General features: G+C 44.7%; 1 protein-coding gene across 4 annotated transcripts in view; it reads right to left on the bottom strand.

Annotated features, from left to right (window-relative positions):
* LOC105500010 (semaphorin 6A) overlaps nt 1-2,484 on the bottom strand; it is a 133,040-nt gene extending 130,556 nt beyond the window's left edge. For 3 of the 4 annotated variants that reach the window (XM_011772914.3, XM_011772916.3, XM_011772917.3), the window contains exon 1: nt 2,346-2,484. The gene's annotated coding sequence lies outside the window, so the exon portion shown is untranslated. The remainder of the gene's footprint in view (nt 1-2,345) is intronic. The other variant, XM_011772915.3, reaches the window with a different exon arrangement.
* Between the last annotated feature and the right edge of the window lie 15,263 nt (nt 2,485-17,747).

Below are 17,747 nucleotides of genomic sequence, written 5' to 3'. Positions count from 1 at the left end.
CAATCTTGACCTCTGGTAGCCATTTGGGTATGGTGTAATAAAGTGTAGAGTATTTTCATTCAGAATTAAACATAGGCATCTTTACTTTGGGGAGAAAACGTAATTAAATAATTAATTAAACCACCAGTCTTCCCCGCCATCACTGTAGCGTACCACGGACTCCATGCCCAAGATGTGTCCACCAGGGGAAGGACGACGAACAATTTCAGGACTAAAGAAAGACAAGGCAAAGGCACTCGACCTTCCCATCCTGGAAAGACTTAAAAGCCAGCGCTGGGGGGCATTAAATAGCTTTTCTGAGACCTGTTGGCACAACACTGCAAGTGGATTAAATGGCTTTTCAGATCTGACGTAAAGAAAGTTGTGCCTACAAGCGCGAGTGTGTGCGTGTGTGCGTGTGTGTGTCCTTGCGCGCCTGTGTTTTAAACCTTTCACAGATCGCATTCAGTAGCGTAAAAAAGCTGAGCGCAAAAAAAGGAGCGATCCCACTGTGGCTGTGCCTGGCCACCGCAGTTCCAAAGCAGCCACCTTTCTCTCCAAGACCGACGCGGAACAGCCTGCAGGGCTCCCCATTGCGATGCAGGCCGGAGGCTCCCTGGAAGTGCTTGCCCTGGCTGTGAAGACAGCGCCTCCAGTCTCCCATCCTGCCCCGCTCCACGCACACCTGGCTCTGCTTCGCCCCTCCCTGGATAGACACACTGGGAAATCGTGCGCGGGGCGCAGATGGCTCGGGATGCTGGGCTTGGAGCTGGCTGTTTGCAAGCCAGCAAGTCCCGGCCTGTGTCCACACGCACCTTCGTCACAGCCTCTGTCCACAGTGGCCGCACCTGCCTCCAGGTCCTGCTTCCCCATCCATCCCTTCCCCGACTTGCCCAGCAAGTACTGCGGGCCAGGAGGTTCCACTCTCCAAAGGGCCGGGTTCTAGCTCCTAGCTGCATCCGGAGCTGTCCGCATGATTCCCTCCAGGTCCAGCTTCCCTCAGACTGCACACGCTGAGCCCCAATCCGGTCGTGCCTGCCGCCTGGCTTTCAGGGAAACTTTCCAGAAGCGCCTGGTCTACTGACCCCGCCGCTGTAAAGTGGGAGGAGGCGCTGGGCGGAGGGGCGGCGAGGGAGCGGGAAAAACAGCGGAATCCCGTTTCCTTTCCCGACGTCCACAACTACCGGACCGCTCCCTGGCTCCCCCCGTACCGCTTGGGTCGTGCGAGGAGGGAGGAGACCTCAGGATCCTGTTTTGCACTATCTCCCCAGCGAGGAGCTGAGCAAAACGCGGAGAATCGGGACAAGAGACACTTCCCGCCCCATCAGGATCAGGCAGGGTGGGTGGGCACTACCCCGCTTACTCTCCAGCGCCCCATTGCTCCCATGGCAGCGCCCTAGGACACAGTGAGGAGTCGGGACAGAGCCCTTGTCTGGGTTTCAAACCCAGGGCCATCTCCTGCCAGGTCTCTCACCCTTCCCCCTCCTGGGTCATCTTTCCAGAGCGAGACCGCGCTGATCCAGGAGGAGGGCGTACTGTGCGCCAGCCCGGTGCAAAGGGCTGGGTGTCTCATGAGGGACGCAGTCGCGACGGGCTATATCCTTGCAGCTCGAGTTGGGAGCTGCGGAGGATAACAGGACCCAGGGCGGGGGCGCCGCGTCACCCGAACGGCTGCTCCCGGACACTTCTTCGAGCAAACAAAGCCTGGAACCTCTGGTGGCAGCGGCCACAGGAGCCAGGATCTCACCAAGAGACAGGGCGCGCGGGTGCCCAGGGCCATTACAAGTTTCTCGCACTCCACGGAGCCCAGCCCAGACCCCACACTGACAACAAAAGATTCTCTCCGCTTCCACACCGTCTCCGCGGAACCCCTTCTCCCACCTGGCTCTGGACGAAAACAGCGCTGTTCTACCCAACCCCCTCCAGCCCTCGAGGGCAGAACCCCTTCCTCCGCCTTCTACACCGGGCCAGGGAGCTTCCGAGAATCCCACCCTCTAGAGCCCGCTCTGCTCCCTGCTTGGCCCGCGTGAGGATGAGCCTTGGGTCTCGCACACACACACACCCCCGGGAGGAACAGCCATACGCGCCGTCGCGGCCCGGGGCGGCGCCGGGCGTGTGCGCAACGCGGGTGGGAAAGCTCTCGACTTGTAGCCGGGCGTACTCTGGGGCGCGGGGCTTGGAGGAAAGGCAGGCAGGGCTCACGGTTCCCCCCCAGGACCGGGCAACGCTCGAGAAACAGAGACACAAGACAAAATAAAACGCAGGCACCACAAAGCCGACAGCACGCGCTAGCCACGGCCCCGGAACCCTCAGGCTGGAGTTCTGCTGCCCGGGAGGTGGGGAGCGCCGGGGCGCCCGGGCCGTACCTTTTCGGTGCATCGACGTACAGGCGGCCGGGGCTCGGAGCGGACTGGTACAGCGTGTATCCCATTTAGTAATCCATTATCGAGGGGATCTCTCCGGGCCGCGGGCTGCGCTCTCTCCTTCGCAAGCCTTTGTCATTCCTACATGTGTGCTTGTCTCTTTGGGGGAAATAGTCGCGGCGACTACTTTCTGGGATGCAAACGCGATGTGTTCATCTCCAATGACGAGCGGAGAAGGGGAGAGGAAAAAAGAAAGAAGCCAAAAAAAAAAAAAAAGAAGAAAAAGAAAAAGAAAACAAGGAAGAGGGTTCAAGAAACTCTTCTCCAAATGCAAATTCCACTTGGATTCCACTCCGGTGAGTCCCCTTGGTGGTGTCTGCGCCGATTAACAAGTCATTTCAGGGCGGGGGGTGGGGCGGGGGCTGGGGCAGGGGTGCAAGGCTCTGGCCCGGCTCTGCGGCCGGGAGCGCGGTGCCGCGGGTGTGGTGATGCTGGACGCTGCTACACGCTGCTAAGCGGGCATCGCGGGCGACCGGCACCGCGGAGGAGCGCCGCTGCTGGGTCCCGAGCGCCTGGGCAGCCGAGTGCGCGGGGAGCGGAGTTGGAGGCAGCCTCACCCCGTGCCGCTCACTACTCCTCTGTCACCGGAGAGGCCGCCGCTCCCGGGCGGAGCCAAGTCCCGGACTGGATTGCGCAGATCGGACTCTCCTCCCGCTACTCCGCCTACTTTGGCTGGCGTCTCCTCCGACCCAAAGGAGAGCTGTGGTGTATGTGAGTGTGAGCGAGCGAGGCAGAGGTGGGGAAACTACGCAGGTGGAGCCTTGGACCAACTGGCCAGCGCCGCTTCCTTCCACCAGGATTCCTGGCCCCACCGCGCGCTAGGCGGAGGCTCAGCGGGGGCGACTCCGGCTGGAGCCCAGCCCTCACCTCCCCCACCCCCACATCTGCTCTAGCTAGGAAAGGAAAAAAAAAAAAAAAATCCCGGACAGCATTGCTGAGTCCTGCCAAATCAGAAAAATAAATAAAAATAGACATAGTGCAGGAGCGAGTTACAAGAAAGGTTTTGTTCATCGATTTTCTTAAATGGAAAAGTTTTAAAGGATGAGGGTAAGTGAACGGCGAGCCTTTCTGATTCTGATTACTGTTATCAGGAGGTAGATTCCAGAAGCGATGGACGCTCTACGTAGCTAGAAGAATTGGATAGAAGCCGGTGCGGTTAAATATACACTTGGAAGATAAGAACACAGCTATTAGTTACGCACATACACACGTTAATAAAGCATGTGAAGTAAGCAAATAAACTACAGTGTAGAGAATGGCGCTTTTAACGAAGACGATCTATCTTAAAACTTCTTAAAGTTTACATTGTGTGGACTGGTCTTAGAAATAAGTAAACTTCAGAAATAACACGCAAACAATTCCAGTGAGAACCCAAAAGCTTTATGGAAGAAGAAAATCGCAACCACTTCCAAGGCGCTATTGTTATGATCACACGAAGAATGGCAGGCACTGCCTTCTTTCACCACTTGAACTTTCAGTAGCTACAAAGTCTTGCAGTTACAGGCTTGTGCCAACTCGTCGGGTCACACCACGTTCCCCTCCCCCTGCCGCTGCGCCCCGAAAGCAACTGCGCGCCGCGACTCTTGCTCCCCAAGGGGTCTTCGCCGATGGTGAGGACCTCAGTCGCAACCTTTAAGCAAAGTAACACCGGGCGACCCAGCAGTTCTCGGAGAGATATTTACTGGTCATGGAATTGGCTGAGAAAAGCCAAGTGCGGAGGTCGGGGTCCCAGTCCCTCTTAGGCCGAGTTCCTTTATATTGGAAACTGTACCTGTTCCCTAACTGGGACTAGGACCACTAGTAAGTCCATGTTCCCTTTTCTGTCGCTTCTGCAAGTACAGACATCTGCTCAAGAGGCTTCACGAAGAATAAATGCACACGGGTCAACACCTATTTCCCCCCACCACTACCACCACCTGGAAAAGGTAGGGAGAATGGTAGGAAAAAAAAAGAAAAAAAATAAGGACTTCTGCTGTTCTCCAGAACTGTCAGCAGGGGCCGCTATCCCCACCTTTCCCGGGCAAAGGCCGCTACAGACCTGGGGTAGTGGGGGGCGCGGCCCTAGGTGCGCGCGCAGCCCCCGCGGCTCCGAGAGACGGCCTCGGGAGGGGGTTGGGGAGTGTGGAGGGGTGGGTAGGATTGCGCATTCCCGCGGGTTGGGTGGGGGCCGGCTGCGGGACGTCTCCTCAGAATCCCGCGGGGTTCGGAGAAGGATCTGGAGGCCAAGACGGCTCGATACCCGGCTGCGCTATTTAACACCCAGATTTTGGCTGATGACTGCCGGGTCAGTGCGAGCTGGTCCCCTAGCTCGTCCGTGCGCTCCAGGCGCGGTACTGCTACCGGGTAGTCCGGCCCCTTTGGCCTCCGGGGTTTTCTGTCCCGCGCTCCACCCAACCCCGGTCGCCGAGGCTCATTCTTCGCTCCCCGCCGCTGATTTACATGCTAATTGTGTCTGGGAAAAGTTCTTTAATTGGTAGAATTAGGCAGAGCAAACGAATTGTTTCACAGGCCGAACCAAATTAATTTCGAGTTTAGCTCCTTCCCTTAGAGAAACAAATAATTAGGTTGTTTCATTTGCTTTATGGATATACTGGAAATGCCCCACAACGAGTTTCCGGATATTGTTTAAAGGGACATTATTTTTAATATTAATACTTGCATGTTTACTTTGTAGTAACGCTGAGCCAAGAAGCGAGCGGTTAAATTTACCTCATTTAAAATTATAACATACGAGAGTTAAATAATTGGAGTCTACTTTTCACGGTGAAGAAATACCCCCCAGAATCTTCCTAGCACTCGCTAGATCCTAGTCTCACCATCCAAGTAGGAGCCGGTCCTTCTGACCACGTGATATTACATTTCCACCTGCCAGAAGAGATGCTCCCGGAGCTGGATGAAAAGCCAGCTATTGTCAGGCTCCCGAAACCCTCAGGGGAGCACCTGTGGGGAAGCCAGGCGATGAAATCTCATGATGTCATTTCCCCATATGTGCGCCTCAGACTCACTTCCAGAAGCCTGCCATACGTTTTCAGTAAAACCACTGCCCCTTGAAAGCCTTTGAAGTCTGCAATTTATACCCTGTCCCTTCAGGGAAAGAAAGCCAAAGAGTTAAAGAATCACAGAGTGATTAGAAGGAGACTTCACTGTGTTTTTTAAAGTGACATAAAATGCAGTGTTTAAGGCCCCGGTCTCTGGAGGCTATCTGCGGTTAACGTAACTTAGCTGGTGATCCTGGGCAAGTCATTTATCTCTCTGAAGTCCCAGTGAATTCACCTGTAAACGGGGATTCTTACTCTACTCACTTCCTGAGGAGCCTGTGGATTACATTAGATGGTCTTTGTAAATCTGGAGTCTGAGGCATACACTGCTTTGTAAAGGTTAAGTGTCACATTGTCATTCTTGCCATCCTCCACATCAGTCCTACCATCACATTTTACGGGAGTCACATGGTGGCCCAGCGGAAAGAAGTGGCTTGACCTGTGTCAGTGATTGGGTCAGGGCTGAAAGCTACCTGTAACAACTCCTCCTCCCCTTCTTAAATGCCTGCATGACAGTTACTGCTTTCTTCAGATCACCTGGAAAAGTGTGGAGGAAGATTAAAATAGAAAGATAAACTCAGGTTCCTGGCAAAGACCACATCTAGCTGTTGGATCAGAATCTCTGCTTTGAGACAAAAAGGAGTAATGAACTTGGGAGAAGGGGCTGCTGCTACTCAGTTCCTTGAGGGTTCATGGGGGCACACTTGGAGAGCACAGTTTGTACATTCAGGCCATTATCATTTATCATCGAGAAACCTATCTGTACCCTCAGCCCCTTCTCCAGAGTTCCCTCCACCTCTTTGCCTTAAGTCAGTGGTTTTAAAATCCACTTGCACATTAGATGTCCGGGGAGCTCTTCAGTGATGCAAATCCCCAAGCTCAAGATTCTCATTCATCAAGAAGGACTGGGACCTGGGCATGGGTAGGTTTTAAAACTCCATAGATGATTCTCATTTGCAGCCAGGGATGAGAGCCACTGTCACATTAAATCCTGGCTGTGTTCTAGACCAGTTACTTGTCCCTAGCCTTTTCTTGTTCGGGGCTGTTTCTTCTTCTTGTCCCTTTATTCCTCTTCACAAAGAAAATGAGGTCCATGTCCTTGCTTCTCATGCTGCTTTCAGGCTGTTTCTCCTCCTCTAAAAACCTCTGACTGACCTCGGTAGCTAAACTCTACAAATACATTTGTGGTCTCATTTTATCAAATTCTTCAAAGACTTTATTTTCATCCTATCTGTCCCTCTACCTGTCATCACTCATGGTAGTGTTAGCATCCATATAACCACTGACCCTCTGGGTTTTCCATTTCTTGCCTTATTCATCTACGTTGTCTTTCTACTCGCCTCCTCCAGGCTTCATGCTGGGCCCCATCTTCCAGATCACTAATTCTGACATCCTGCTTTCCAATCACTTCTTCTCCTTCAATCTTCCTTGCTCATGCACCCCCCCTGCATTCACTCTGATTTCTTGAGGACCTCCAGATTGTGGGTTTTGCTTCTCTCTCGATCCACCTATTCTCTCCTTTTTTCATTCCTCTCTTTGTCTAGCATAGCTTCATAGTATCAGTTCCTCTCTCTTGCAAATACTCCATTTGCTGCTCTATCTTTTGGTCAACATCTATGTGACTAAAAGCTAGTTCTGAAGTGTGTAAACATCAGCCGTCTCTGCTCCTGAACTAGGCAGCTGAAGCCTGCTGGAAAAAAATGTCGATAGGTTGTTATCAACCTCAGTCTCATCCAAAGCACCGCCTTATCTCAGTTAGTTTCTGACTTTCTCCCCTTAACCAGCTGTCTCACCCTTCATGCCTCATACTTCCCTGAAAAAAGATAACAGTCTATCAGAAGGGAACATTTTTGCTTCTGTACTTATTATTTTTTTTCCTTCTCTCTCTCTCTCTCTTTCTCTTTCTTTCTTTCTCTCTCTCTCTTTCTCTCTCTTTCTTTCTTTTTTTTTTTTTGATGGAGTTTCACTCTTGTTGCCCAGGCTGGAGTGCAATGGCACAATCTTGGCTCGCTGCAACCTCTGCTTCTTGGGTTCAGGCAATTCTCCTGACTCAGCCTCCCAAGTAGCTGGGATTACAGGTGCCTGCCACCATGCCTGGCTAATTTTTGTATTTTTAGTAGAGACGGGGTTTCACCATGTTGGCCAGGCTGGTCTCGAACTCCTGACCTCAGGTGGTCTGCCTGCCTTGGCCTCCCAAAGTGCTGGGATTACAGGTGTGAGCCACTGTGCCTGGCCTGTACTCATTATTTTCCAAGTGTCTCTTGTGAAGGAGGCAGTGTCCTTCCTCCAGTAGGAGGCCAGTCCCTCCTTATGTTCTCAATAATTCACACATTCTCAGAAATTCTGTCCCATTGTCTCCAGACCCTCTCCTGAATCTGCCCATCAGCATGTAAGCAAGCTTCAGTCTTTCCCATCTTAGAAACAGTCTGCCTTGGTCACCGGGTGTGGTGGCTCACTCCTGTAATCCCAGCACTTTGGGAGGCCAAGGCGGGCAGATCATGAGGACAGGAGATCAAGACCATCCTGGCTAACACAGTGAAACCCCATGTCTACTAAAAATACAAAAAAAAAAAAATAGCCGGGCATGGTGGTGGATGCCTGTAGTCTCAGCTACTCGGGAGGCTGAGGCAGAATGGCGTGAACCCGGGAGGTAGAGCTTGCAGTGAGCCGAGTTTGTGCCATTGCACTCCAGCCTGGGGGACAGAGTGAGACTTGGTCTCAAAAAAAAAAAAAAAAAAAAAGAAAAAGGAAGAGGAACAGCCCTCCTTGGATCCCATTTCTTTCAAGCTACTCTCTTCTCTCCTCTCTTTCAAAGCCAGACAGCCCCAGAGATTGTTGACAACCAGTGTTGCCACTTCGTCCTCTTTCATCTACTCAGTCCTCTTTTGCTAGGCTTCAGTGACATTCATGACAGTAAATACAGTGGATATTTTAACATTTTCGTTTTATTTGAATTATCAGCAACAATGAGCTTGTTTCTTGTGAAATACTCTCTGCTCTTGGCTTTGATGACACACCACTTGTCTCTTGGTACTCCTCTCACTTTTTTTTTTTTAACTTAGTTTTTCTTTTGAGGAAATTGAAAGATTGTCAAAGAATAATATAACCAACATCCCAATTTTCATTACTCAGAATTAATGACTCTTAACATTTTGTCATTTTTGTTTACTGTCTATATTTTAAGAAATAAAACATGGTGGATAAAACTTAACTTCCTTATCATCGACGTCTCTTTCTTACTCTTATTTTCTTTTTTTATAAGTAATGATACTATGAGTTTTCTGTGTATCCTTACATTTTGTTCTGTACTTTTACATATGCCATATGTATCTGTAACCAATATATAGCAATATTTTTGGTTGCTTTTTCTCCCAAATTAACATTAAATTCGATTCTCTCTTGTCCTCTTATTCATTCTCTAGATTGTAGCCTAAGTGATCTTTGAAAGATGCACATCTGATCACATCAAGCCCCTGCTTAAAACACCTCAGAGGCATCCATAGACACCCTCAAACCATAATACAGCCTTAACACTGTGCATGATGAGTTTCTTGCCTATCTCTCTGGTCTCATCTCTGCTGTGCTCCCATCACTGTCTCCCTTTCTTGCAGCATCACTGGTGTTTCAGTTCCTGGAAAGCTCCATGTTTCTTCTTTATAACTACAGGCCTGCCCTTGTGCTCCTGCCTGGAATACTGGAACTTCCCCTTCTCCCTGTTTATCTGACTAACCTCTACTCATCCTTCAATGTCCCTGCCTCAAACAAGACTTCCTTGATAGCTGGCTGGGCATGGTGGCTCACGCCTGTAATCCCAGCACTTTGGGAGGCTGAGGCGGGTGGATCACAAGGTTGGGAGATCGAGACCACGGTGAAACCCCGTCTCCGTTAAAAATACAAAAAATTAGCCGGGCCGGTGGCAGGTGCCTGTAGTCCCAGCTACTCAGGAGGCTGAGGCAGAAGAATGGCGTGAACCCGGGAGGCAGAGCTTGCAGTGAACCGAGATTGTGCCACTGCACTCTAGCCTGGGCGACAGAGCAAGACTCCGTCTCAAAAAAAAAAAAAAAAAGACTTCCCTGATAGTCTAGAATAGATCATATTCCCTATTATGTATTCTCGAAGTACCCTGTGAATTTACTTCACAGTACGTATCAGACATTACAGCTAGTATTAATATTTGGTACAATTATTTGTTGAATGCTTCTCCAGCACTTAACCAAGAGTTAGGGTACATAAAAGAGGGCATGAGTTACTGAAAGCAATGAGTTCCTTTTCAAGGATTCAGTAGGATAAGGAATAGATCCTTTGATGGAATAGGACCATTTAAAAAGGAAAAGAAAAAGAAAACACTAGAAATATATTATGCTCTTCAGATTTTGAGATTCCAGTTCTAAGGATGAACAAAATCTAGGCTTTCTCCCAACACTGAATTTTGACTGTAATGTGTCTAATTTGCTTTTTGAATGGAGAGAAAAAGATTTATAGATGAAAGTGATGAGTACATATAACAATTACAGAAACAAGATGCTTGAAAATAAGATTCAATAAGAATTTAAATAGAACTCTAGAAGACTCGTGGAAGGAGATAAACTGCAATTTGAATTCACTGGGAACAATGTCAGAGCATCTCCAAGGACCAGCTCTACCAGCAAGCTAGAGTTTGCTAACAGTGATTTACTGTCTGCCCCTCCATGAATAGCTTCATGGTGGGCCCCCCACCCTGTGTATAACAATCATTCCACTGTACCACAGTAGAGCTTTGGCTCTATTCACTTCTGATATCAAATTATTGTTTGGGAAATTAAGAGAATGGTAGATTAGAAATAAGGTAATGAATGAACAATACATGTTAAGTAAACCAGAACTCCATTTTTTTCCTCCACAAAAGCTCTTTACATTTAGTTGAAATCTCTAGTTATGTAACACAGAGCAAAGACTGTCTTCAGCCCTGTTTTCTTCTGTCCGTTCCAAAATAACTTCTTTTAATTGCCCCACCTACTAATATTTGGGCTTAAAGATATCTACTGGAGGCCGGGCGCGGTGGCTCAAGCCTGTAATCCCAGCACTTTGGGAGGCCTAGACGGGCGGATCACAAGGTCAGGAGATCGAGACCATCCTGGCTAACATGGTGAAACCCCGTCTCTACTAAAAATACAAAAAAACTAGCCGGGCGAGGTGGCGGGCGCCTGTAGTCCCAGCTACTCGGGAGGCTGAGGCAGGAGAATGGCGTAAACCCGGGAGGCGGAGCTTGCAGTGAGCTGAGATCCGGCCACTGCACTCCAGCCTGGGCGACAGAGCGAGACTCCGTCTCAAAAAAAAAAAAAAAAAAAAAAGATATCTACTGGGATGTGAGTTTGTTTAAAAATGCAGTTACCTAAATGTAATTTATACTTTTCATAACCAGATAAACTGGTTGATTAAGTACCACTTTGGAATTTGCTATTTGGCTTAAAGAATGATGAAAATTAAAATATACTTGATTTTGAGAACTGCCTTTCAAGGCATTTGCTTCCAGGTAGCAAAAGCCCTACTAGAAGAGAAGATTGTTCTGGCACTTGCTTAAATATAAAATTATGCTTCAGTTTGTTCCAATTCTAGTTTTTAGATTATGTGAGAAAATTCTGTACTGATATCAACTGAAAGATTTTTCCAGGCTATTTATTATAATGAATGTGTATTTAAGAGTAATTTTATAACCAGAGAAATGAAGACAACTAAGGGTGTTTTGTTTGCTTTAACATTGAAACTTTAAAACAGAAGACAGCTGTTTTAAACATCTAAACTTAGGCTGGATAATTGGAACAATGAATGTTCTTAAAAAAGTGATATGCTTGGATCTAAAGTACGTTCTTAATGAAGTATAAAAAACTACATTGTTGAATATAAATTTATCATCTGAAAACTCCCCTGTATATATAATTATAAAATATAAGGATGGTTTCCCAATATCTTAACTTGATCTTGAATTTTGGATTTTGTGCCTGGGACAAGTCTCTAGTTAATTGTCCTATAAAATGCTAACTAAGCAGCTAGATTTAAGAGTGTTTTCAGATATAACTTTTTGGCTGGAATGAGCTTAAATGATACATTTCAAAATAAATAATATATAATAATGGTACTTTCCAAAAGTTTCAGATGATTCAGTCACTAGTTACCAGTGCCTGATTTGTACTTCGCTAAATATAAGACAAGTAGAACATCTGATGTCAGTTTCTTTGTGAAACCTCTTAAATATATCTTTATTCATAACCAAGTACTTATTAATATAAACTAGAATGTCACATTTTAATGTTTGAACTGAAAACCTACACAAACCTGTTTTCTTAAGAACTACCGTATTGTGTCATTTAATTGTATTATTAAGACTCTTATAAAAACATACATGTTGATTTCCTCATAATTCCTCTCCCTTTCTTTGCATGCCTCAAAGCAATTGAGTCATTTCCTTTCTCCCAGTCGCCTTTTAAAGCCTTTCCTTCTGTTGAAGCAAACTTTTCAAAGTCCCTAAACTTTTTCTCCTCCTCACTATTACTGTTCCCTTCTATTCTCTACTTTCTGAACAAGATTGCAGACTTGGATTTTTAAGTCCAATGTTTGCCTTTTTTTTTTTTTTTTTTTTTTTTTTTGCTAGATTCCCTTGTTTTAGGGAATTTCCTCTTTTTGTTTAATTCCTTAGTCAATACATTACTTTTTTAGGTTACTTTTTTTTTTTTTTATGTAAACTGGTTAGTTATTTTTCTTACAAAACACACCAAATAAACTTTAATAAGAATGGTGTATGACAGTGTTAATTCGCTAACTATGGACCAAGAATTAGCCTTAGACTCCCAGGTTCCTTTCAGTGCGTTGTTGATGAAGGTGACTCAAAATGCAGTGATACTTATCAACATTGCTTCTCCTGATCATGTAGCAACATCCTCCTTCCAGCTGCTCAGACCTCACAATCTTGAGCTGCCCTTGACTCCTCCCTTTTTCCCATTTGTCACATCCAATTCATCAGCAAATCCTGTTAGCCTACCTTCAAAATATATCCAGAGTCTGATCACTTCTCCTTTTCACCATTATCTCACTGGTCCACACCACCATCATTTTCATCTGGGGTTTTGCAATAGCTTTAAAACTGGCCTCCCTGCTTCTGAACTTACCTCCCTAGAATCTAATCCCAAATAGCAGCCAGAATAATCCTTTAACTCATTCATTAAAATCATGTCCATCCTCTGGTCTTAATCAGCGTATAAGCCAAAACCCATATCACCTGGCCACTTTTGCAGCTCTCTGGCTTTGTCTTCTCCACTTCTTCCCCTCACTCACTCCGCTCTGGTCAACCTGCCTCCTGCCCATTCCCACCACAGACTCTTGTTTCTCCCTCTTCCTGCAAAACCATTTCCTCGGATATTGGCTCACCCCATCATCTCCTGCAGGTCCTTGCTCCAATGTCAGTGTCTCAGCCAGGACTTCCCTGACCACATAAATAGCAACTCCCTGTACTGCTTCCTACTCCCCTTACCCTATTCTACTTTTCTTCATAGCACTTGTTGCCATCTGACCTTGTATATATTTACCTGTTTGTTTAATGCCTGTCTCCTACCACTTAGTGGTAAGCTTCATCAGGGCAGAAATGGACTCTTTCATTAGCCACCATAACCATAACCCCAGCAATTAGAATAGCACCTGGCACATCCTATAACTGCAGTCAATATTTGGTGAGTGAATGAGTGAATAACCACATCTTACCACATTTAATGTCAATCACATTAGGACCACTGAGGCACATACTATAAACTAGGTAATATTTAAAGCAAATGAACAGCTTTCTGTCAAAAAATACTCCCAAATGTAGAGGTTTTTTAAAATGTACTTTATTTGTCTAATGTTGCAGTAGACAACCTGTGGTACTTTTTTTTTTTTTTTAATCCACTTTGCTGGATGATGCTACTTGCTGGTTATTTCAGATGATCACTTCCACAGACCACAAGGAAAAGGAGAGCTAGCTTTTTGTCATCACCTCCATCTAGACATCTATGATCTATGTTAGTCAGCTGGAGCAGATAAAACAAAATACCACAGGCTCCATGGCTTAAACAACAGAAATCGATTTCCTCAAAATTCTGGAGACTGGAAGCCTAAGATCCAGGTTCTGGGCAATTTGTGTTCTGGTGAGGTCTCTCTTTCTCTTACTGACTTACAGTTCAACACCTTCTCACCGTGTCCTCACATGGCTTCTCTTTGATGCATGAGAGCAGAGAGAGAGAGATGTTGAGAGAGAGAGAGAGAGAGTTAGTTCTCTGGTGCTTCTTCTTAGAAAGGTACTAATTTCATAGAGTCAAGGCCCCACCCTATGACCTCATTTAAGCTTCCTTAGTCCTAATACAGTGACACTGGAGATGAAGGTATCAACATATGAAATGTGAGTGAACACAAACATTGAGACCTTAACAGCCTTCCTTTCAGGCATAGCTGAGTCCCGTGCTATCCCAGGCCTGCTCTTGCCTGGGCTGGCTTATGTAAAGGAGGGGCCAGCAGGGCTGTTATCTTGAATCTCACATTCAGAAAAGTTCTCTAATGATCTATTTTGACCTTTTCTTCAAATAATGTTCACGCATACCAAATACATTAAAATGTTATATATAACGTATTTCTATGTATATGAAATATATAAAAATATGCATAACATATATACCCCAAAGCACTGCATTTTTATTTTACAAATTAAATATTAATATTTGCACAGGTGAAGCTTGTTTTAGCACTTCTTGGTTTTTTCATGGAATGGAAGGATGAAAGGTCTGGCTCTATCTCAATATCAGAGAGTCCTTACCTTCTAGATTTGGGTACAATGTCCACCAAGCTGACCATCCTTATTAATTTTATCATCCCAACATTGGCCCTTCCTGGCAGAAATTCTTTCCTATGTTTTACTGTCTATACAGCTGTGTGCTTCTTGTCCCCTAACTGTGACTCCCACCCATCTCTTGCCTTCTAAACCTCCTTTTTATAGTCTTTTCTTCTCTGGGACTTCTCCAAAATGAACAAGGCCTCCCATATCCTCAGTGTCTTCACTGACTCATCTTTCTATCTCCTACTTCACCCCTACTATGGCAGGCAAAAGGATCCCAAGCACTTTGTGGCCATTTTTGGGTGACAAGGACTTTATTAATGTCAGGGTAGATGCAAAAACATGAAACCTGCTCTGCCACGATGGGGTTCACAGAGAAGCCCCTACAGGGGCACAGAGACCTGGTTCTGTAAAATGAGGGACTCTGCTGAGACATTGTTTGGCTCTTGGGGAGGCAGCATATGTGTAAAAAAGCAAAGACTTGAGACCTAGAAAATCCAGGTGAGCTCAGGCAACCCTAAGCTTTTTTTTTTCTTTTGAGATTATGTATCTGAAATCTCCAAGCAGTAAGTGTTTGGAGTACGAAAAGGACCCTAGTGAATAAACATGGCAAGCATGCTCTTGAAGCTTTATGGGGGAATGTGTGATTTCCCCATCAATTGTCCCAGTGTCTTCTGCATTGGCGTAATTCAGGCCTGGGGTCAACTTTCCAGGGTGACTGTGAAAGAGCCCATAATTGAGGCTTACATTTCCTTGCAATCAAACTTGGGTGTGGGGATCAAAGTGCTTGTCACAAAGACACCTTGCAACTTTCTTTGATAATGAATTTGGGACAAAGACTCTATTTTAAAAAAATACACACCAAAAAAGTGGTGATAATGGAAAAGAGAAGATAAACTGAAAACATGCAAAGTTTTTAAAAAGACAAAAGTAGGACATTATCAAAGCAGCACCCTTCTGGGCTGAAATCTTCCCCAAACACTGAAACAATGGCCATGTGGATACTATTCTAAGAGCTTTGGAGTATTACCCCATTCAGTCTTTATAATAATGATTCTAATATGTAAGTCTTTTTATGATTTTCATTCAGCAGACAGGGCAAATGAGGCAACCAAATATTAAGAAGACTTGGCCAAAATTTTATAGGTGTGAAGTGGCCTAGGCAGAGTCAGCACCCGCGCACCTACTGCTCTGCACGGTCAGGCAAAGAGGGTACACATCTTCTACGCAGTTGGTTCCTTGTTTTAGCCCTTAGGGAAAATACACATAAGTCCAAAATGTCTTTGAGGCATGCGTTGTTTAAGGTTACTGTTAATTTAACAAAATATAGGTTGGTCCAAAATGTGTATAATGTTATAACGAATCTTTCTCTAACATAATTTCAGCAAATTGTTTACATTTAAATGTGTACTCATTCAAACAAAAAACAAATTATAGGAAAATCTTAATTACAAAAGAGATAAAGCAGAGGTTGGTAATTTGATTTGTGAAAAAGATTATTTACTTTTGAGAGGGATCAATGTTGAAGAAAGCTCTTGATTCAGGCTTAATGTCTAACCTGACTAAAATTATACTTACAACCTATGTCTGTTGCATGAAGAATGAATGCACCGGAGGTTCTGTGCTTCCAAGTGTGTGGTCAATTTCTTCTGGACAGTGTTGGGCATGGCTGTGTACACCAGTTGATTTTCCTCTTGAGCTGGTTCCAGAAAAAGTGAAATACAAAAATGTTTTCTCTTCTTAGAGTATGAACTTCTAACAACAGCAACAATAAAAATCAACTTTCTGCACTGGGATAACTGACTATTCACTTGGAAAATAGTAAACTTAATTCCTATCTCACACCACTTTCGGAAATAAATTTCAGATGGATTAAATATCTAAAAGTAAAAGAAAAACAAAAAATATCAGGGTTAAAAATATGAGGGTTAAATGCGTATATGAGGTAACACAATTATGATCTTGGGGGAGAGAAAGCCTTTTTACGATACTAAAAGCAAAACCTGTAAAGGGAAAAATTAGAAATTGTGACTATTTTCAAAATAAAAGCTTTCCAAGGCAAAATATGCCATAAATAAGGTAAAAAGACAGAAGGCAGATTAAGAGAAAATATTTGAAGCCTAATTTACAGACAAAGGATTAGCATATAGAATATATAAGGGAGTTATACAAATTTAATAAGAATGATAAACTATTTGATAGGAAAAATTGGCAAAAACACATAAAGGGGCAATACTTAGGAAGAAATGAAATTGGTCAATATATATTTCAGGGCCGGGCGCGGTGGCTCAAGCCTGTAATCCCAGCACTTTGGGAGGCTGAGGCGGGTGGATCACGAGGTCAGGAGATCGAGACTATCCTGGCTAACATGGTGAAACCCCATCTCTACTAAAAATACAAAAAACTAGCCGGGCGTGGTGGCGGGCGCCTGTAGTCTCAGCTACTTGGGAGGCTGAGGCGGGAGAATGGCGTGAACCCGGGAGGCGGAGCTTGCAGTGAGCCGAGATCACGCCACTGCACTCCAGCCTGGGAGACACAGCGAGATTCTGTCTCAAAAAAAAAAAAATATATATATATATATATATATATATATATATATATTTCAGATGTTCAACTTCAACATCAATCAGGGGAATACACATTTGAGCAGTAACGTAATATTTTCTTGTACTCATCAGATTGGCAAAGATATTAAAGTTTGATAATACCAAGTGTTGAAAAATATATGTTGATAATACCAAATGTTCAAGCAACCTCGTAAATTACTAGTGAGAAAATAGATCGGCATAGCCACCTTAGAGGATAATTGGACAGTATCTATTAAAATTTATAATGTACATATTCTGTGACCCAGCAAGACATCTTTGAGAAACATTCACCTTTGTACACAAAAACGCATGTATAAAGATTCTCATCGCAGAATTGTTGGTGACTGAAAAAAAAAAAGAAATAAATAATTATCAATAGGTGATAGTTATTTAAAATTGTTAAGAGACTGGGCAGAGATTAGTCAATGGTTACAAAGTTACTATTAGATAGGAATAAGTTCTGTGTTCTATTGTATAGTAGAGACTAGAGTTAACAATAATAGATTGTATACTTCAAAGTACCTAGAAGACAGGCTTTTGAATGTTCTCATCACAAAGAAATGATAAATGTGTAAGGTGATAGATATGCTAATTACACTGATTTGATCTTTACACAATGTATACATGTAAGAAAATAGCACATTGTACCCCATAAATGTGTACAAATTATATGTCAATCATAAAAAATAAAATAGTTAATAGGATCTGGTAATTATATATTAGAATATTATGCAGCAGTTAAAAAATAACAACTACACATATACTACTATGAAAATTCACCAAGATATATTTTACAAAAAACAAGTTAAAGAAGCCTATGTACCGGAGGATTTTTTAAAGTGCACAGAATAAAAATAACTTCATAAATCCATGGGTACATTTTATT

The sequence above is a fragment of the Macaca nemestrina genome, chromosome 6 (assembly GCF_043159975.1).
Source record: "Macaca nemestrina isolate mMacNem1 chromosome 6, mMacNem.hap1, whole genome shotgun sequence".
Classification (NCBI taxonomy): Eukaryota; Metazoa; Chordata; class Mammalia; order Primates; family Cercopithecidae; genus Macaca; species Macaca nemestrina.
Note: the sequence above shows the minus strand (reverse complement) of the source record. Positions and strands in the feature narration are given on the sequence as shown.